The sequence below is a fragment of the Aquarana catesbeiana genome, linkage group LG04 (assembly GCF_042186555.1).
Source record: "Aquarana catesbeiana isolate 2022-GZ linkage group LG04, ASM4218655v1, whole genome shotgun sequence".
Classification (NCBI taxonomy): Eukaryota; Metazoa; Chordata; class Amphibia; order Anura; family Ranidae; genus Aquarana; species Aquarana catesbeiana.
This window is the reverse complement of record NC_133327.1, coordinates 513,545,277-513,568,747: the sequence shown is the minus strand read 5'-3', so window position 1 is coordinate 513,568,747 and position 23,471 is coordinate 513,545,277.

The following is a 23,471-nucleotide window of genomic DNA, read 5'->3' as shown; positions in this document are numbered from 1 at the left end:
ACGCTAGTTAGGGACCTAAATATTTAGGTTCGCCGTCAGCGTTTTATAGCGACAGGGACCCCCATATACTACCGAATAAATGTTTTAACCCCTTGATTGCCCCCTAGTTAACCCTTTCACCACTGATCACCGTATAACTGTTACGGGTGACGCTGGTTAGTTTGTTTATTTTTTATAGTGTCAGGGCACCCGCCGTTTATTACCGAATAAAGGTTTAGCCCCCTGATCGCCCGGCAGTGATATGCATCGCCCCATGCAGCGTCAGATTAGCACCAGTACCGCTAACACCCACGCACGCAGCATACACCTCCCTTAGTGGTATAGTATCTGTACGGATCAATATCTGATCCGTTCAGATCTATACTAGCGTCCCCAGCAGTTTAGGGTTCCCAAAAACGCAGTGTTAGCGGGATCAGCCTAGATACCTGCTAGCACCTGCGTTTTTCCCCTCCGCCCAGCCCACCCAAGTGCAGTATCGATCGATCACTGTCACTTACAAAACACTAAACGCATAACTGCAGCGTTCGCAGAGTCAGGCCTGATCCCTGCGATCGCTAACAGTTTTTTTGGTAGCATTTTGGTGAACTGGCAAGCACCAGCCCCAGGCAGCGTCAGGTTAGCGCCAGTAGCGCTAACACCCACGCACGCACCGTACAGCTCCCTTAGTGGTATAGTATCTGATCGGATCAATATCTGATCCGATCAGATCTATACTGGTGTCCCCAGCAGTTTAGGGTTCCCAAAAACGCAGTGTTAGCGGGATCAGCCCAGATATCTGCTAGCACCTGCGTTTTGCCCCTCCGCCCGGCCCAGCCCAGCCCAGCCCACCCAAGTGCAGTATCGATCGATCACTGACACTTACAAAACACTAAATGCATAACTGCAGCGTTCGCAGAGTCAGGCCTGATCCCTGCGATCGCTAACAGTTTTTTTGGTAGTATTTTGGTGAACTGGCAAGCACCAGCCCCAAGCAGCGTCAGATTAGCGCCAGTACCGCTAACACCCACGCACGCACCGTACACCTCCCTTAGTGGTATAGTATCTGAACGGATCAATATCTGATCCGATCAGATCTATACTGGCGTCCCCAGCAGTTTAGGGTTCCCAAAAACGCAGTGTTAGCGGGATCAGCCCAGATACCTGCTAGCACCTGCATTTTGCCCCTCCGCCCGGCCCAGCCCACCCAAGTGCAGTATCGATCAATCACTGTCACTTACAAAACACTTAACGCATAACTGCAGCGTTCGCAGAGTCAGGCCTGATCCCTACGATCGCTAACAGTTTTTTTGGTAGCTTTTTATTGAACTGGCAAGCGCCAGCGGCCTAGTACACCCCGGTCGTAGTCAAACCAGCACTGCAGTAACACTTGGTGACGTGGCGAGTCCCATAAGTGCAGTTCAAGCTGGTGAGGTGGCAAGCACAAGTAGTGTCCCGCTGCCACCAAGAAGACAAACACAGGCCCGTCGTGCCCATAGTGCCCTTCCTGCTGCATTCGCCAATCCTAATTGGGAACCCACCGCTTCTGCAGCGCCCGTACTTCCCCCATTCACATCCCCAACCAAATGCAGTCGGCTGCATGAGAGGCATTTTCTTTATGTCCTCCCGAGTACCCCTACCCAACGAACCCCCAAAAAAGATGTCGTGTCTGCAGCAAGCGCGAATATAGGCGTGACACCCTCTATTATTGTCCCTCCTGTCCTGACAATCCTGGTCTTTGCATTGGTGAATGTTTTGAACGCTACCATACACTAGTTGAGTATTAGCGTAGGGTACAGCATTGCACAGACTAGGCACACTTTCACAGGGTCTCCCAAGATGCCATCGCATTTTGAGAGACCCGAACCTGGAACCGGTTACAGTTATAAAAGTTAGTTACAAAAAAAGTGTAAAAAAAAAAAAAAATATATGAAATAAAAAAAAATAGTTGTCGTTTTATTGTTCCCTCTCTCTCTATTCTCTCTCTCTTGTTCTGCTCTTTTTTACTGTATTCTATTCTGCAATGTTTTATTGTTATTATGTTTTATCATGTTTGCTTTTCAGGTATGCAATTTTTTATACTTTACCGTTTACTGTGCTTTATTGTTAACCATTTTTTTGTCTTCAGGTACGCCATTCACAACTTTGAATGGTTATACCAGAATGATGCCTGCAGGTTTAGGTATCATCTTGGTATCATTCTTTTCAGCCAGCGGTCGGCTTTCATGTAAAAGCAATCCTAGTGGCTAATTAGCCTCTAGACTGCTTTTACAAGCCGTGGGAGGGAAAGCCCCCCCCCCACCGTCTTCCGTGTTTTTCTCTGGCTCTCCTGTCTCAACAGGGAACCTGAGAATGCAGCCGGTGATTCAGCCAGCTGACCATAGAGCTGATCAGAGACCAGAGTGGCTCCAAACATCTCTATGGCCTAAGAAACCGGAAGCTACGAGCATTTTATGACTTAGATTTCGCCGGATGTAAATAGCGCCATTGGGAAATTGGGGAAGCATTTTATCACACCGATCTTGGTGTCATCAGATGCTTTGAGGGCAGAGGAGAGATCTAGGGTCTAATAGACCCCAATTTTTTCAAAAAAGAGTACCTGTCACTACCTATTGCTATCATAGGGGATATTTACATTCCCCGAGATAACAATAAAAATGATTAAAAAAAAAAAAAAAATGAAAGGAACAGTTTAAAAATAAGATAAAAAAGCAAAAAAAATAATAAAGAAAAAAAAAAAAAGCACCCCTGTCGCCCCCTGCTCTCGCGCTAAGGCGAACGCAAGCGGCGGTCTGTCGTCAAACGTAAACAGCAATTGCACCATGCATGTGAGGTATCGCCGCGAAGGTCAGATCGAGGGCAGTAATTTTTGCAGTAGACCTCCTCTGTAAATCTAAAGTGGTAACCTGTAAAGGCTTTTAAAGGCTTTTAAAAATGTATTTATTTTGTTGCCACTGCACGTTTGTGCGCAATTTTAAAGCATGTCATGTTTGGTATCCATGTACTCGGCCTAAGATCATCTTTTTTATTTCATCAAACATTTGGGCAATATAGTGTGTTTTAGTGCATTAAAATTTTAAAAAGTGTGTTTTTTCCCCAAAAAATGCGTTTGAAAAATCGCTGCGCAAATACTGTGTGAAAAAAAAAATGAAACACCCACCATTTTAATCTGTAGGGCATTTGCTTTAAAAAAATATATAATGTTTGGGGGTTCAAAGTAATTTTTTTGCAAAAAAAATAACTTTTTCATGTAAACAATGAGTGTCAGAAAGGGCTTTGTCTTCAAGTGGTTAGAAGAGTGAGTGATGTGTGACATAAGCTTCTAAATGTTGTGCATAAAATGCCAGGACAGTTCAAAACCCCCCCAAATTACCCCATTTTGGAAAGAAGACACCCCAAGCTATTTGCTGAGAGGCATGTCGAGTCCATGGAATATTTTATATTGCGACACAAGTTGCGGGAAAGAGACAAATTTTTTTTTTTTTTTTTTTTTTTTTTGCACAAAGTTGTCACTAAATGATATATTGCTCAAACATGCCATGGGAATATGTGAAATTACACCCCAAAATACATTCTGCTGCTTCTCCTGAGTACGGGGATACCACATGTGTGAGACTTTTTGGGAGCCTAGCCGCGTACGGGACCCCGAAAACCAAGCACCGCCTTCAGGCTTTCTAAGGGCATGAATTTTTGATTTCACTCTTCACTGCCTATCACAGTTTCGGAGGCCATGGAAAGCCCAGGTGGCACAAAACCCCCCCAAATGACCCCATTTTGGAAAGTAGACACCCAAAGCTATTTGCTGAGAGGTATAGTGAGTATTTTGCAGACCTCACTTTTTGTCACAAAGTTTTGAAAATTGAAAAAAAGAAAAAAAAAAAAGTTTTTTCTTGTCTTTTGTCTTTCTTCATTTTCAAAAACAAATGAGAGCTGCAAAATACTCACCATGCCTCTCAGCAAATAGCTTGGGGTGTCTACTTTCCAAAATGGGGTCATTTGGGGGGGTTTTGTGCCACCTGGGCATTCCATGGCCTCCGAAACTGTGATAGGTAGTGAGGAGTGAAATCAAAAATTTCACCCTTAGAAATCCTGAAGGCGGTGATTGGTTTTCGGGGCCCCGTACGCGGCTAGGCTCCCAAAAAGTCCCACACATGTGGTATCCCCATACTCAGGAGAAGCAGCTAAATGTATTTTGGGGTGAAATTCCACATATGCCCATGGCCTGTGTGAGCAATATATCATTTAGTAACAACTTTGTGCAAAAAAAAAAAAAAAAAAAAAAAGTGTCACTTTCCCGCAACTTGTGTCAAAATATAAAATATTCCATGGACTCAATATGCCTCTCAGCAAATAGCTTGGGGTGTCTACTTTCCAAAATGGGGTCATTTGGGGGGGTTTTGTGCCACCTGTGCATTCCATGGCCTCCGAAACTGTGATAGGCAGTGAAGAGTGAAATCAAAAATTTACACCCTTAGAAATCCTGAAGGCGGTGCTTGGTTTTCGGGGCCCCGTACGCGGCTAAGCTCCCAAAAAGTCCCACACATGTGGTATCCCCATACTCAGGAGAAGCAGCTGAATGTATTTTGGGGTGCAATTCCACATAGGCCCATGGCCTGTGTGAGCAATATATCATTTAGTGACAACTTTTTGTAAATATTTTTTTTTTTTTTGTCATTATTCAATCACTTGGGACAAAAAAAATAAATATTCAATGGGTTCAACATGCCTCTCAGCAATTTCCTTGGGGTGTCTACTTTCCAAAATGGGGTCATTTGGGGGGGTTTTGTACTGCCCTGCCATTTTAGCACCTCAAGAAATGACATAGGCAGTCATAAACTAAAAGCTGTGTAAATTACAGAAAATGTACCCTAGTTTGTAGACGCTATAACTTTTGCGCAAACCAATAAATATATGCTTATTGACATTTTTTTTACCAAAGACATGTGGCTGAATACATTTTGGCCTAAATGTATGACTAAAATTTAGTTTATTGGATTTTTTTTACAACAAAAAGTAGAAAATATCATTTTTTTTCAAAATTTTCGGTCTTTTTCCGTTTATAGCGCAAAAAATAAAAACTGCAGAGGTGATCAAATACCATCAAAAGAAAGCTCTATTTGTGGGAAGAAAATTTCGTTTGGGTACAGCATTGCATGACCGCACAATTAGCAGTTAAAGTGACGCAGTGCCAAATTGGAAAAAGACCTCTGGTCCTTAGGCAGCATAATGGTCCGGGGCTCAAGTGGTTAAATACAGTGTTCCTCATAATGGAAGCATATCAACATAGGCTTGAATACTTTTTTTGCCATTACTGGACCTCATCCCAAATGCAAGTGTACCAAACTAAGTCAAAAGACCATGGGCTCCTATGTGAGTTTTGATGCAACAGGTTCAGCTGTGAAAAAAAAAAAAATAAAAGAGACCTGTTGACATTTCAGGACACATCTTTTTGTATCAAAGAGTTTTAAGTTCACTTGGAGAACATGTCCCAGTAGTGCAGATGCTTTCTGACAGCCATACTATCAATTCCATAGCCCAGTGGCTGACAGAACTGAAACAAGCAGGTGCTACCATTCCAAAGGAAACAGTCTGCGATTTCTCCCTTGTCTTGCTTGGAGCACTAGTTAGGGCCTTCACCTCTTACCCAGACATATAAATGAAAGTGTTTTGGCGTGCTGACCAGAAAAAACTCCTCAAACCTGTCTCCTTGCTTCATTAGAATTGATGTCGCACACTGTATCAAGCTCATTAGCTGATAGGAATGCCTAATGCCCCGTACACACGATCGGAATTTCCGTCAGAAAAAACTTCAGTTTTTCTGACGGAATTCCGCTCAAGCTTGCCTTGCATACACACGGTCACACAAAAGTTCTCTGAACTTTCGACCATCAAGAACGCATTGATGTACAGCACTACGACAAACCGAGAAAATTAAGTTCAATGCTTCCGAGCATGCGTCAAATTGTTTCCGAGAATGCGTGATTTTTTTCGTGTCCAAATTGCATACAGACAAACGCATTTTCGAACAGGAACTTTTCCCAACTGAAAAATAGAGAACATGCTATCAATCTTTTGCTGTCTGGAATTCCGCCAGCAAAAGACTGATGAAGCATACACACGGTCGCATTTTCCGACAAAAGGCTCTCATCGGAGTTTTGCTGCTGGCATTTTTGATCGTGTGTACGCGGCATTCGACAAAAAGGAAACAGAGTGAGAAAATTGTACCTCAGAGCAATGGCACAACTTCTCCAATCAAATTCACTGGATGATGCAAGGGAGCTCATTCATTCAATTTCAGTTATTTCAGCAAATCAGAAGGGATTGATGACAAAGGTATACCTGTTATATCTGAGACATGCAAAACTCAACTGAAGAGATGTATCTCTTGCCTAGTGTCACTGAAGATGATGATTTAGTGGAGATGAGCAAACAGGAAAATGAGACAATTCAAACAGACCTAAAAATATGAGTAACAGAAATTTGTGAAAGGAGTAAGATGCTTGCTGCAAATCATGGTGATCGAGATAACTTACATTTCTTTCCAGAGCTTGTTCCTGATGTTATAAGGGCATGCTACCTTCGCTTTAGACAGCTGTGATGGTCCCACACTTCAAAAGTGTGAATATAACAGCAAGCTCTGCAAGTGTTGAGGCTGAATTTAAAAATATAAAACATGGTCTCTTCAAACATGAATGCCTGCTTTTCAGAATTGACCGTTTTGTGATTCGTCACCTTGAATTCATGCAAGGCAAAATGAGGCTTTCTTCTGTACCAATAAGGAAAACAGATTACAGTGAAGAAAAGAGTGAAAAGAACGATAAAAAAAATAACAACTGTGAGGAGAATCCACAAATTAATGTAAAAGTAAAAGAAAGTAAAATGCAAGAGGAGTATGTTGAGAACTGGAAAGGCCTCAGTGTTCCTCCAAAAAAAGAGACTATCCTACCTCACCCCTTGCTCTGAGTGGTTGCATATGGACACAAACCTGAAAAAAGAAAAAAAAAGGTAAAAGTTTTAGAAAACGGCAACAACTTGGCTAAAATACCTATAAAAATTAACAAAATGCTTGCAAGTGTCATTAATACCTGTGCGTTTGATCCCCTTTGCCAATGTCTTTGCTGTGCATTTTGTGACAGTGGATCATTCTGCAATGATGTCAACAAAGAGCACAAAAATGTTGACATTTTGGAATTGGTGGTGACCAGTGGCGGCTGGTGCTTAAAATTTTTAGGGGGGGGGGCGCAAACAAACTGAAAAATTCTGAAAAATACTGAAACAAAAACATCAATTGCAGCCAACTGTGCCCATAATATGCAGTCAACTGTGCCCATCATGTGCAGCCAACTGTGCCCATAATATGCAGTCACTATGCCCAGCAAATGCAGCCAACTGTACCCCATCAATTGCAGCCACTGTGCCCTCTCCGCCTGCCCGCTGATTTGCTGGACACTTACCCTATCGTTATGGCGGGTTAGGCAGCAGGTCAGGCGGCGAGCTGTGGGACGGGAAGCGCAGCGATGGCTCTTGTCTCCTCCGTGTGCGTCTTCTTCCTTTTCTGCTAGGCAGCCAATGGGATCGCCTCTGCCTAGAGCCAATCAGGTGACCAGTATTACATCTGCACCTCCTGACTGGCTGAGAGGCGGTTCTGTGTTAGCAAAGCAAATATTAATTTTCTTTGCTAACACACCTGGATGGACTGGATGGACGCGGTTTGCGCTCACAGTTCACCTTTTTTGAAGCCTATTAGAGCCTACGGCTCTAATCAGGTGCTTCAAAAACACCCCCCCTGCAGTAATTCAGTGCCTAGCACTGAAAGATGGGCTACATCTAAATCTGTCCAAATTTCTGAAGCCATTACTGTCACCTCAAGAGTGCCCAGAGAATTGCAAAACCAAGGATGTAACATCATTGAAATATCTTTTGTACTATTTACATACTTAAATTTTTTACTGCTTACATACTTAAAGAATTTCTTGGGATTTTTTTTGCTCTCCTCCACCATGTGTCTTTCATGTTCTATCTTAGCCGCCCTAATTGTACCCTTACATTTCTTGTTGCATTCTTTATAAAGTCTGAATGCTGCTGATGATCCGTCAACCTTGTATTTTTTGAAGGCCTTCTCCTTTGCTTTTATATGCATTTTTACATTGGAGTTAAGCCATCCAGGACTTTTGTTCCTTCTTTTAAATGTATTACCCAATGGGATGCATTGGCTAATGCCCTTATTTAATATGCTCTTAAAGCAAACCCATCTCTCCTCCATGTTCTTTGTTCCACAGTCACTCCTGCCGTAGCCCCACCATCATGCACAGAAGAGTCCCCAGAACTATTTGACCACAGTGTCGGGTACATGCTGCTGGAGGATCTGCAGCGATTTGAAGGCTCTGATGTTGGTTCCCAGGTTGAGTAAGGGAGTAACGTGAGCCTAGAGAGAGGAGGTGCCCAAGAAGGACAAGAAACTGGCAGTCATGCTTCCCCAGCTGCAGCATACTGCCAAGTTTGCTCCAGTGACAAGGAGCGAGGGGATGATGAGGTCACTGACTGTACTTGGGTGAGGAGTAGAGTGGAGTAAGAGGAGGCACAACTCCAATGAGGTAGGATGACTTTACCTTTCCTTCACAGCGCGCTGAGTAACTTTGCTGGCAGCTGGGAAGGATGCAGGACAGGGTTCAATGTTGTTGGTTGTTCCGCTACCACGCCTCCAAAATGTTAGTGGTGATTCTGCCACAGCTCTCTCCTCCACCCCCTCTTCTTCCTCAATGGCCTCTTCTGCAGATTTGTCCTCTGAACCAGCAGTGCTCCGTAAGCGTTCAAGGGGCTACACAAGCAGTCAGGCTAAAAGATGCCATGTGGTGCTTGAGTTGGTCTACCTAGGGGACAGGTAGAGAGAGAGAAGTGCAAATGACAAAACTATGCTTATGGTGTGCCACATCCAATATTCAAGAGAGAAGAGAGATTTTTCCCCTAAGTGGACTTTTAAGGCACCAAATAGTTTAATTGTATACAAGTATAGTGGTAACAAAAAGTTTTATTTATTTATAATTAGACATGATTAAAAATGAGATTAAGCATTAAATATTATTTTTCAAGACAAAATCATCGGCTAATATCACCATACTGAAAGACCCTCCTTACACCTGATGCGTTTCGGAGTAGTAATTGAGTCCTTCTTCAGGGGTGCATGAAAAGGAGGAATTCATCTATAGCATAATTAGAGATAAATATAATCAATTTAACAAGTAGAGGATAGCAATGGTGGTACAAAACATATATACATACAGTACCAAACAATTCAAGATATTGCTTACATAATATTGGATAGCAGGATGATTTTCAATATTTCATTGTGTGATATTAAAATTATTGATACATAACATGAGACATTATGCCGGTGGGGTTGCTATCTCAAGACATGTGGGCTTCAAAATAGACAAGTAGGAAGTCTCTTCTTGGGGAGGACAGCTGTAACACCAAGTCTGTTTTTTAGACTTCCTACTTGCCTTATTTGATATTAGCCAATGATTTTGTCTTGAAAAATTAATATTTCATGTGCAATCTAATTTTTAATCATGTCTAATTATAAATAAATAAAACTTTTTGTCACCACTATACTTGTATACATTTAAACTATTTGGTGTCTTAAAAGTCCACTTAGGGGAAAAATCTTTCTTCTCTACCTAGGGGACAGGAGCCACACTGGGGCAGAGATTCTGTCAGCTCTGCAGGGGCAGGCTCAGTGGTGGTATATGACATGCCTGCTTCAGCCAGGAATGGTTGTATGCGATAGGGATGAGCCGAACTCCCCCGGGTTCGGTTCGCAATAGAACCTGCGAACAGACTGAAAATTTGCGCGAACTTTAGAACTCCACTGAAGTCTATGGGACTCGAATGTTTGAAATCGAAAGTGCTAAATTTAAAGGCTAATTTGCATGGTATTGTCCTAAAAAGGGTTTGGGGACCCGGGTCCTCCCCCAGGGGACATGTGTCAATGCAAAAAAAACTTTTAAAAACGGCCGTTTTTTTGGGAGCAGTGATTTTATGATGCTTAAAGTGAAAAAAAAGTGAAATATTCCTTTAAATATCATACCTGGGGGGTGTCTAGAGTATGCCTGTAAAGTGGCGCGTGTTTCCTGTGCTTAGAACAGTCCCTGCACAAAATGACATTTTTAAAGGAATAAAAGTCATTTAAAACTGCTTTAATGTAATGTCGGGTCCCGGCAATATGGATGAAAATCAGTGAGACAAACGGCATGGGTACCTCCCAGTCCATTACCGAGCCCTTTGGGTCTTGTATGGATATTATGGGGAACCCCGCACCCAAATTTAAAAAAAGGAAAGGCGTGGGGCCCCAGGCCCTATATACTCTGAACAGCAGTATACAGGCGATGCAAACAAGACAGGGACTGTAGGTTTGTTGTTAAGTAGAATCTGTTTGTAATTTTGAACTCTTACATTTTAAAAGTGTAGCTCCAGCCAAAAAAACTATTTTTATCCTTTTTGGAAAACATAGGGAAGGGTTATCACCCCTGTGACATTTGTTTTGCTGTCTGTGCACCTCTTCAGAAAATTTCACCTCACTTTCTGTCCCAATGACAAATGTTTTTTGACAATTTGGGGTTTTTAGTGAAACAAGGATTGGTGATAAAGCATCAGTGGAGAGGAGACACGTTTTTCCCATATTAACTCTTACAGGAGAGAGTTAGGGGTAGATTTCATCTCACTTCCTGTTGTCTCCTTCTGTTTGCAAGTAGGAGTCGTTTGTAAGTTGGATGTTTAAAAGTAGGGGCCTGCCCTATATACTCTGCAGAAATTGGGGCCTTAGGTGTTGGTGTTGCCACAACACTGTAAGCCCTCACAGTTACTCTTAGTGGGCGCAGAAACGGGTCCTGCTGTGAAATATTAGATCAAGAATTGTAATTTACAGCAATCAGTGTAGCGCTGGACATAAGAGTGTAACTGGTGATTAGAAATTGGTGCACAATCTCTGATAATGCTAGGGTGTAATGCCGAATAAACAATGTAAATACACCAAAAATAATCATCTAAAGCTTATATCTATACAATACATAGTGATATTCCTTTTAAATATGGGACCATGCCAGAAATAGGTATGTGTGAAAAGAATAATAAAAGTGAAAAATAAAATAAAAAGTTCAAAAAAGTGTCCCAAATAACAATGTGTAAAATCCAAAAGAGATCCGGAGGAAGATATATTGCAGGATTCGGGAATATTCGATCCACCTCCCGTGCAGCCCACCACCAAATGGTAAAGATGAAGGCTTACCAGAAAGCCTGCGACCGCCCTTACTCAGGGGGGTCAGAACAAGCTTAGTTGTGGAAATGTCCAGGGATGATGGAGCCTCCGAGTCCTCTCTCACTACATCGGGCAGGCAGCCCACAGCAACGGGAACCCCGAAGAAGAAGTTCACAAGAATTCCCTCAATGTTTCTTCTCGGAAAAGGTCAGATATAAATGAGCAAAGATATGAACATGACTGGATGTCCAGACCGACAGGTAATGGCTCAGTAGTGCAAACCACATGGGTCTCAGCCCAACCCAGAATCCAGAAGAAGATCAATGAATCTAGCATGGGTTGACTGCATGGACTCCACTCAGTGGAGTCCATGCAGTCAACCCATGCTAGATTCATTGATCTTCTTCTGGATTCTGGGTTGGGCTGAGACCCATGTGGTTTGCACTACTGAGCCATTACCTGTCGGTCTGGACATCCAGTCATGTTCATATCTTTGCTCATTTATATCTGACCTTTTCCGAGAAGAAACATTGAGGGAATTCTTGTGAACTTCTTCTTCGGGGTTCCCGTTGCTGTGGGCTGCCTGCCCGATGTAGTGAGAGAGGACTCGGAGGCTCCATCATCCCTGGACATTTCCACAACTAAGCTTGTTCTGACCCCCCTGAGTAAGGGCGGTCGCAGGCTTTCTGGTAAGCCTTCATCTTTACCATTTGGTGGTGGGCTGCACGGGAGGTGGATCGAATATTCCCGAATCCTGCAATATATCTTCCTCCGGATCTCTTTTGGATTTTACACATTGTTATTTGGGACACTTTTTTGAACTTTTTATTTTATTTTTCACTTTTATTATTCTTTTCACACATACCTATTTCTGGCATGGTCCCATATTTAAAAGGAATATCACTATGTATTGTATAGATATAAGCTTTAGATGATTATTTTTGGTGTATTTACATTGTTTATTCGGCATTACACCCTAGCATTATCAGAGATTGTGCACCAATTTCTAATCACCAGTTACACTCTTATGTCCAGCGCTACACTGATTGCTGTATATTTGATCTTTGCCTTATATCGAGGTTATAGTGTTTAGCAGCAGGATTTTACTCAATCTTTGTCACTTACGATTCATTTATTTTTCACATCTTCACATTTATGCACGTAGCGCGGTTCCTTATTTATTTATAGTTCAAGAATTGTAATTACATGTCCCTGTTGAACAGGGGAAGAAAAAATGGGCCTTAGGCACTGGTGCTACAACACTGCAACCCCTCACAGATACTCTAGTTGGAGCGCAGAAACGAGCCCTGCTGCAAAGTATTGCATCAAAAATTGTAATTACATGCCCCTGTTAAACAGGGGCTGAAAAATTGGGCCTTAGGCACTGGTGCTGGTGCCACAACACTGCAAACCCTCACAGATACTCTAGTTGGAGCGCAGGAACGAGCCCTGCTGCAAAGTATTGCATCAAAAATTGTAATTACACGCCCCTGTTAAACAGGGGCTGAAAAATTGGGCCTTAGCCACTGGTGGCAGCGCCCAGAACCAAAAATATTCTTACCAGCTATCAGCATGATCATTGAGGAGGAAGAGGATAGTCACTCAGCATAACAGGATAGTCACTTAGCATCAGCATAGGCAGTCTTGAAGGAATCTGACATTTCAAAAAAAATTATTCGGTTACATCAGCATCAGGTGCTTGGTAGCTGGTGGTGATCCAAGACTGATTCATTTTTATGAAGGTCAGTCGATTGATCGAGTCGGTGGACAGGCGCACCCTGTGATCGGTTACAAAGCCTCCAGCAGCATTGAATGTGTGTTCCGAAAGAACGCTGGATGCAGGACAGGCCAGTAGGTCAATTGCATACTGTGCAAGCTCTGGCCTGTGATCCATCCTCAAGACTAGGGATGAGCCGAACACCCCCCGGTTCGGTTTGCAGCAGAACTTGCGAAAAGGCAAAAAATTTGTTCGAACACGCGATCCATCCTCAAGACCCAGTAACCCAGAGGATTTTCGGTGGGAAAGGTGTCCAAGTCAGATCTTGCCCCTAGGTATTCCTGCACCATGTAAAATAGATGCTGGCGATGGTTGCTGGAACCGATCATACCTTGGGGCTGCGGACTAAAAAATTGTCTGAACGCATCGGTCAGACGGCCACCTTCTCCACCACTCCTTCTTTGACTGACTGAAGTCTCAGCAATATGTTATCCAGGAACAGGAATTTGTAACCTCCCAGTCTCTGGGAACGCGTTGCACAGACCTTTCTGCAAGGCCTCCCGAAGATGTTTCATCCTCTGCTCCCTCTGCGACGGCAAGATAAGGTAACCTTACCCTTGTAACCTGGATCAAGGAGGGTTGCCAGCCAGTATTGATCCCTCTCCTTGATACCACGAATATGAGTGTAGCAATAACCCCTGAAGGTGCTGCTGATATTGATCGGGCCTGTTCTCTACTCTCTTGCACCCCTTATAAATTAGTTTCAATCCCTTTGACACAGCTGTAGTGCAGTGTTGTAATGATACTGATACGAATGTTAACTCACAATATATATATACATTACAATTATATATACTTCTACCTGGGTGTTTGTTGCTCCACCTGCAGGAGAAAAACAACACTGCACACAAAAATTTGTGATTAACCAAAATTACGTCTTTTACTAAACTGATATTTAAAGATAGTTATAATGACTATACTGTCACACAAACGTAGCATGACAGCACAGTGAATATTCACAACAATCTTAGTACATATACACACACATATATATGGTTTTCTTGAATAGACCCCCTGTTGGTGTGTCTCCAGGTGGGACCAGTGTTCAAAGTGTCAATGTATTAACTCTGGACACCTTCCCACCTCCAGCACACTGTAGCGAACACAAAAAAACACAGGAATATTTACACTCCATAGTTTTAAATCACTAGGGAGCTCCCCCTGCTTTGACAGTGCAGTCACTCTATTTTATGACTAAATGCAAGGCCTTGCATTGATAGAAATAGTCCTGTTATCTTCAGTCTTCTGCTAGCTAAAGAATCAATAATTGTAATCCACAGGGCTTGTGACCAAAGGAAATGGTGTAGAATGATGTACGATAGTAATTGCAACCAGGTAAAATTGGTTGTATATTCCTTCTCAAGGGGAACAAATATTCCACGTCAATTCCTAGGTAATGAAGTCTAACTTAAGGTCTGTGCAAGTATGGTGTTTTTCTCTCTGAACTTGTTCCGTGGCACTATCAGTCCCAGTAACACTTTACAATCAATATAAATGTGTGTAGTGTGACGCAAACTTCTGGGCGTTAGCCCTCTCACCGCACTGAATCCAGACGAATGGATGTCTCCGTTCCACAAGTCCTCAGTCTATCTGAAGTTACAGCTGCGCTGCTATGCCGTTCCATTCACTAACGACCAGGAGTCCTCGGTTACCTCCTTCACGGGTCTCTGAAACAATCACTTCTGCTACTCCAGCACCCTGTGATCTAAGGCAGGATCGCTGGCTGCTGTTCCGCTCCGCACAGGGTAGGCCGCAGCTCTGTGGGACATACACACACACACCCACAGAGCCCAGCTGGCAGGCCACGCCTCCCAGGAACAATTGACCTAAGATGGCCGCTCCCAGCCTTTTTATGGTCTTCCCAAAATGCAGTTCAGTTCTCCCAATGTTTATGGGAGTTAACGGGCATCATGGGTAAGTTAATGTCCAGAAGTAAACAATAAAACACTTCCATGTCACTCCCCAAGTGATGAAATATAAAGGTGCTACAATTATATATTTTTGCCACTAGATGGAGCCATATACCAACTTATTAACCTTACAGCATTACATATAACTAGAAACAAATATTGTCAGCGCTACACGAGGATCCTTCCGCAGGCTTTGCGGGATCAGGGAGGCCATGCAGCGTAGGTTTGCTGAGGCATTCGGTCCGGAGTCCTCTGGGTCACTAAGGATGACATGATCCGCAGCCACCTCCTCCCAGCCACGTACAAGTCCATGGCTTTCTTGGGATTGTAAATGATCCCTTAAAGACTGCTGCTGATGCTGAGTGCCAGGCTCCACCTCCATGCTGACACAATCCTCCTCTTCCTCCTCTTCCTGTGTGATCGGTGGGCATGCAGGAACACTGTCTGGATAAAGGGGGCCTTGAGAGCTAAGGAAGTCCTCCTCTTCCTGCCTCTGTTCTGCCTCAAGTGCCCTGACCATTATTCCACTCAGCATGTGCTCCAACAGGTGGACAAGGGGGACAGCGTCACTGATGCATGCACTGTCACTGCTCACTATCCTCGTGGCCTTCTCAAATGGTGACAGGACAGTGCAAGCATCCCTGTTTATGGCTCACTGGCATGGGGAAAAAAAACAAGCTCCCCTGAACCTGTCCTGGTGCCATAGTCGTACAGGTACTCATTGATGGCCCTCATGTGCAGCTGCTGCAGCATGGCCAACGTTGAGTTCCACCTGGTGGGCATGTCACAGATTAGGCGGTTCTTGGGCAGGTTAAATTCCTTTTGAAGGTCAGCCAGCCGAGCACTGGCATTATGACCTGCGGAAATTACCACAGACTTTCCTGGCCTGCCTCAGGACATCCTGTAAGCCCGGGTACCTGCCCAAGAACCGCTGCACCACCAAGTTAAGGACGTGAGCCAAACAGGGCACATGGGTCAGTTGTCCCTGTCGGAGGGTGGAGAGGAGGTTGGTGCCATTGTCGCAAACCACCATACCTGTCTTAAGCTGGCGTGGCATCAACCACCTCTGAACCTGCCCCTGCAGAGCTGACAGAATCTCGGCCCCAGTGTGGCTCATGTCCCCCAAGCACACCAGCTCAAGCACCGCATGGCATCTTTTGGCCTGCGTACTTGCGTAGCCCCTTGAACACCTACGGAGCACCGCTGGTTCCGAGGACAAATCAGCACAGTAAGAGGCCGTGGAGGAAGAAGAAGAAGAGGGGGTGGAGGAGAGAAGTGTGGCAGAATCACCACTAGTAGTATTTTGGAGGCATGGTGGCGGAACAACCTCCAACACTACTGCACCTTGTCCTGCATCCTTCCCAGCTGCCAGAAGAATCACCCAGTGCGCAGTGAAAGATAGGTAACGTCCCTGTCCATGCCTGCTGGACCATGAGTCAGCGGTAATATGCACCTTACCACTGACCGCCCTGTACAGCAAGGCCAAGATATTGCCTTCCACATGCCAGAATCAATAATGATATTTGAAGCGCTTCACAATGTGCATAAAAATGAATATATATGAATAAATATAAATACTCAAATAAACCCAGCGGTGAGTAAAAATTCCTAAAAAATCCAGCAATCAAAATAGTGTAAAATTATAAAAAATTTGTGACACCAAATGTGTAAAAAAATCCACATAAAAAATCCACATAAAAATAAATATATAGGGATGTATTCAGAAGGTTCAGTTATACAAGTGTAGAATCCGATTGGTATAAAGTTTTGATCCAGTCCCACTAGCAAAGCTGTTTAAAAACACTTGCTTAATTAAGATCCGTGATCCTTGAAAAAGATCCTTGAAAAAGTCACGTGACTGTGATGTAACGCGTGGGAGGAGCCAAGGACGCTCTGTGCAGATCAGCAGTATCACTCAGTGTACTGCAGTGAATCTGCTCCTGTCCTGTCCTGCTATAGTAAAACCTGCATATGCCTTATCATTATAAGGCACACGTGAGTGGATTGAAGTTTGCCTGTGTACCTTGGTATCCTAACTATTGCACAATGATTGGTTTTTTCTCTTATCTGCCTGTCAAATGAGATCTGTTTTATAATTTTTAACATTGGTTGTGAACAGAAGCAAAAGAAACATTATTACTATAAAGGTCAATGAGCACCTTAATTAAGCAAGTGTTTTTAAACAGCTTTGCTAGTGGGACTGGATCAAAGCTTTATACCAATCGGATTCTACACTTGTATAATTGAACCTTCTGAATACATCCCTATATATTTATTTTTATGTGGATTTTTTATGTGGATTTTTTTACACATTTGGTGTCACGAATTTTTTATAATTTTACACTATTTTGATTGCTGGATTTTTTAGGAATTTTTACTCACCGCTGGGTTTATTTGAGTATTTATATTTATTCATATATATTCATTTTTATGCACATTGTGAAGAGCTTCAAATATCATTATTTATTCTTTTTAAGTGACTCTGAAAACACTCTTTTTTGATAGCAGCCTCACTTGGTTTTCTGTGTAATTATCAGCTATTTAGCATCACAGCGCTTTGTGTTTTATATATTCTTTTTCACATGCCAGAATCGCCTTCCATGAGAAAAAGTGGCATTTGGGAACCTGCCACTGAGGAACCGCACATTCCACAAACTCACGGAAGGGGCAGAGTATACCAGCTGAAATGGCAGCAGTTGAAGTGCTAGCAATTTAGCCAAGCTAGCATTCAACCGCTGGGCATATGGATGGCTGGGAGTGAACTTCTTTCAGTGGTGCAGCAGCTGGGGCAGGGAAATTTGCCTGGTACAATCTGACGTCAGTGTACCGATAGCAGATTGCCCCCAAGTACTTGGCTGTGACTTGGCTTGGCTGTGACACACCTAATTCCTCTCAGTGCAGGTCTCAGAGAGGACTGAAGGTATAGTGGTGTTGGAGATCCCAGCTGATGAGGAGCAAGGAGAGGTCCTCTTTGTTCTTTGGTGTAGGTCTTTTAGGTACGCTTGCCAACGAACTGCATGGCAGGTCAACATATGTCTGGTCAAGCATGTGGTGCCCAAGCGGGAGATGTTTTGGCCACGATAAATACGCTTGAGACATATGTTGCAAATAGCAGTGGTGGGATCTGATGCACTCATCTCAAAAAAGGCCCACACCAAATAACTTTTGAAATAACGTGCAGAGACAGCAGCGCCCTGCACATGCGGAGCTCTGCGGTGTGATGCAGTCGGTGTGCTGCCCTTAAGCTGGCCCCTGGAGGGCATCCTGCCTCGTTGGAGATGTGCCTCCTCCTCCTCCTCCTCCTCCTCCTCTCTCCTATCAGGCACCCACGTGGAGTCAGTGACTTCATCATTCCCTCCCTCCTCATCACTGGAGCAAAGCAGGCAGTATGCTGCAGCTGGGGGAACATGACTGCCAGATTGCTGTCCTTCTTCTGCACCCCCTCTCTCTGGGCTCACGTTAGTGCCTTCCTCTAGCTGGGTACCATCATCGGAGACTTCAAAATGCTGGGCATCCTCCTGGAGCATGTACCCAACACTGTGGTCAAACAGTTCTGGGTACTCCTCAGGAGTACATGGTGGGGCTAGGGAAGGAGTGACTGATGCCATTGAGCCGAGAGAAGAGGCCGCGTTGGCAGCTGCTTTGCCAGACAAAGTACCCTGAGCCTGGGTGAGAGAGGATGAGGAGGATGAGGACAGCTTGGTCATCCATTCTACCAAGTTTTCCGCATGTTGCGGCTCAACACGGCCAGCTGCCAAAAAATAAGACAAGTGTGTCCCACGGCCACGTGCTGATGAGGATGCACCATGTCCATGACCAGCACTTTTGCCTCTAGACACAGAGCCTGCTTGCCCTCTTTTATTTGTTGTGACTGTCTGCCTATCCTTGTTGGCCTTCCAGACATACTAATGGCCTGCAGTGAGATGTAGCTGCACAAAGCTGGGATGTATATATATACTGATACTGCAGCTAGCAGAATCAACTGCCTTCCTGTAGTATTATTAGTATGAAAACACCAGCAATTGTCTTCACAGGTAGCTTTAGGTGTACACTGTGCAGAGGACGCAGTACACTAACTGTAAATACTGTAGCTGCCTGCCTGTGGTATTAATATAGGATCACAAGAACACCACCAATTTTATTCAGGTAGCTTTAGGTGCACACTGTGCAGAGGACACAGTACACTAACTGTAAATACTGTAGCTGCCTGCCTGTGGTATTAATAGGAGCAGAACAACAGCAATTGTCTCCAGGTAGCTTTAGGTGCACACTGTGCAGAGGACGCACTACGCTAACTGTAAATTCTGTAGCTGCCTGCCTGTGGTATTAATATAGGATCAGAAGAACACCACCAATTTAATTCAGGTAGCTTTAGTGCACACTGTGCAGAGAACACAGTACACTAACTGTAAATACTTTAGCTGCCTGCCTGTGGTATTAATAGGATCAGAAGAACACCACTAATTTTCTTCAGGTAGCTTTAGGTGCACACTGTGCATAGGATGCACTACACTAACTTGTAAATACTACAGCTGCCTGCGGTACTGTACTAATAGGATCAGAAGAACGCCACTAAATTTAATCAGGTAGCTTTAGATGCACACTGTGCAGAGGACGCACTACACTAACTTCTATATACTGCAGCTGCCTGCGGTACTGTACTAATAGGGTCAGAACAACACCACTAATTTTCTTCAGGTAGCTTTAGGTGCACACTGTGCAGAGGACGCACTACACTAACTGTAAATACTGTAGCTAATAGGACTAATAGGATCAGAAGAACACCACCAATTTTATTCAGGTAGCTTTAGGTGCACACTGTGCAGAGGACACAGTTCACTAACTGTAAATATTGTAGCTGCCTGCCTGTGGTATTAATATAGGATCAGAAGAACACCACTAATTTTCTTCAGGTAGCTTTAGTGCACACTGTGCAGAGAACACAGTACACTAACTGTAAATACTGTAGCTGCCTGCCTGTGGTATTAATAGGAGCAGAACAACAGCAATTGTCTCCAGGTAGCTTTAGGTGCACACTGTGCAGAGGACGCACTACGCTAACTGTAAATTCTGTAGCTGCCTGCCTGTGGTATTAATATAGGATCAGAAGAACACCACCAATTTAATTCAGGTAGCTTTAGTGCACACTGTGCAGAGAACACAGTACACTAACTGTAAATACTTTAGCTGCCTGCCTGTGGTATTAATAGGATCAGAAGAACAACACTAAGTTTCTTCAGGTAGCTTTAGGTGCACACTGTGCATAGGATGCACTACACTAACTTGTAAATACTACAGCTGCCTGTGGTACTGTACTAATAGGATCAGAAGAACGCCACTAAATTTCATCAGGTAGCTTTAGATGCACACTGTGCAGAGGACGCACTACACTAACTTCTATATACTGCAGCTGCCTGCGGTACTGTACTAATAGGGTCAGAACAACACCACTAATTTTCTTCAGGTAGGTTTAGGTGCACACTGTGCAGAGGACGCACTACACTAACTGTAAATACTGTAGCTAATAGGACTAATAGGATCAGAAGAACACCAACAATTTTCTTCAGGTATTTATTTCAGTTACTTATATAGCGCCGTCAATTTACGCAGCGCTTTACATATACATTGTACATATATATATATATATATATACACCTAGGATGTATATATATATATATATATATATATATATATATATATATATATATATACACAATACACTGTAAGTGCAGCTCACTGACTCGCCTGCCTACTCTATCTAACTTAAATCAAATGACACTGTCTCTCTGTCTATCTATCTCTCTCTCAACGCTAGAACACACTACACAGGGTCGTCATGCAGGCGGCCTTATATAGTATGGGGCGTGTACTAAACCCCCTGAGCCATAATTGGCCAAAGCCACCCTGGCTTTGGCCAATTACGGCTCTCTGTACAGACGGCGCTGTGATTGGCCAAGCATGGGGGTCATAGTGCATGCTTGGCCAATCATCAGCCAGCAATGCACTGCGATGTCGCAGTGAATTATGGGCTGTGACGCACCACTCGAATTTGTCGCGAACGGCCCCTATCGTTCGTAATTCGGCGAATGACCGAACACGCGATGTTTGAGTCGAACATGGGTTCGACTCGAACACGAAGCTCATCCCTAGTGTGCGACAATGGCACCAACCTTCTCTCCGCCCTCCAACGGGGACACTTGACCCATGTTCCATGTTTGGCACACATCCTGAATTTGGTGGTGCAGCGGTTCTTGAGCAAGTACCCAGGCTTACAGGATCTCCTGAGGCAGGCCAGAAAAGTCTGTTGTCATTTCTGTTGGTCATACAATGCCTGTGCTTGGCTGGCTGACATTCAAAGGGAATGCAACCTGCCCACCATCCTCCCCATTTGTGGCATGCCCACCAGGTGGAACTCAACATTGGCAATGCTGCAGCGGGTGCACACAGAGCAGAGGGACATCAATGAGTTCCTGTGAGAGTATGGCACCAGGACAGGGTCAGCGGAGCTTGGCTTCTTTTTGCCACGCCAGTGGCTACTGATCAAGGATGCATGCACTGTCTTGTCACCATTTGAGGAGGCCACAAGGACGGTGAGCAGCGACAATGCATGCATCAGTGGCACTGTCCCTCTAGTCTTCCTGTTGAAGCACACACTTCGTGGAATCATGGACATGGCACTTGAGGTAGAACAGCGGGAGGAAGAGGAGGACTTCCTTAGCTCTCAAGGCCCCCTTTATCCAGATAGCATTCCTGTGGGCCCACCAAACACACAGGAAGAAGAAGAGGAGGAGGAGAATTGTGTCAGCATGGATATAGAGGATAACACCTAGTAGCAGTCTTCAAGGGATGGTTTTCAGTCCCCAGAAACCCAAGGAGTTGTAAGTGGCTGGGAGGAGGTAGTTACGGATCATGTGATCCTTAGTAACCCAGAGGACTCAGAATCGAATGCCTCTGCAAACTTACTCTGCATGGCCTCCCTGATTTTGCAAAGCCTGCTAAAGGACAAATTAGTAGGCTTTGCAAAATCAGGGAGACCATGCAGCGTAAGTTTGCAGAGGCATTCGATTCTGAGTCCTCTGGGTTACTAAGGATCACATGATCCATAACTACCTCCTCCCAGCCACGTACAACTCCTTGGGTTTCTGGGGACTGAAAACCATCCCTTGAAGACTGCTACTAGGTGTTAACCTAGTGTTATCCTCCTTAGTAACCCAGAGGACTCAGAAATGAATGCCTCTGCAAACTTACGCTGCATGGCCTCCCTGATTTTGCAAAGCCTACTAAAGGACCCTAGGATTCGTGGTATAAAGGAGAGGAATCATTACTGGCTGGCAACCCTTCTTGATCCAAATTACAAGGGTAAGGTTGCAGAACTCATCCTGCCTTTGCAGAGGATGAAACATCTTCAGGAGGCCTTGAAAAAAGGTATGTGCAATGCAATTCCAGACCCTGGGAGGTTACAATTTCCTAAAGCTGGAGAAGGTGTTGCTGAGTCTTCGTTCAGTCAGAGGAAGAGTGGTGGAGAAGGTGGCCGGCTGATCAATGCTTTTAAACAATCTTTCAGTCCTCAGCGCCAAGGTCTGTTCAGTTCAAGCAACCATCGCCAGCTTCTGCATTACATGGTGCAGGGATATCTAGGGGCAAGAGCAGACTTTCCAGCAGAGCATCCACTGGGTTACTGGGTCTTGAAGATGGACCACTGGCCAGAACTTGCTCAATATGCAATTGAGCTACTGGTCTGTCCTGCATCCAGCGTGCTTTCTGAATGCACATTCAGTGCTTCTGGAGGGTTTGTAACGGATCAAAGAGTTTGCCTGTCCAGACTCCTTTGATAGGCTCACATTCATAAAATAAGAATCAGTCTTGGATCAGCAGCTATTAAGCACCTGATGCTGATGTAACTGATTGAATTTGCTATGGATGTGGAATACCTTGAAGACTGCCTATGCTGACTATCCTTTTCCTCCCCAATCTTGATGATGTTAGCTTCTAACAATATTTTTGGTTTAGGGCAGCACCACTACCCAAGGCCCAATTTTTCTGCCCATGTTTAAAAGGGGCGGGTAGTTACAATTTTTTGATATAATATTTCGGGGCCCGTTCCTGCACCCAACAAGAGTATCTGTGAGGGGTTACAGTGTTGTGGCACCACCACCACCCAAGGCCCAATTTTTCTTCCCCTGTTTAACAGTAGGGATGGGCTGAACAGACCCCTGTTCAGTTTGCACCAGAACTTGCAAACACCGCAAAAGTTTTTTACCTGAATAACAAACCCCATTAAAGTCAATGGGACCCGAACGTCAAAAATCAAAAGTGCCCATTTTGAAGGCTTATATGCAAGTAATTGGGCATACAATGATTATAGGGGTCTGAGTCCTGTCCTGGGGGACATGTATCAACAAAATAAAAGTTTGTGAAAAATGTCATTTTTAAATGAGCGATGATTTTTTTATTTTTATAAAGTGCAAAGAATTATTGCGCTACCCTGTAAAGAAAGCAAATACATACGAATGTGACAAAAATTCATAAATAGAAGTGGGTGAAAATGTAGTGC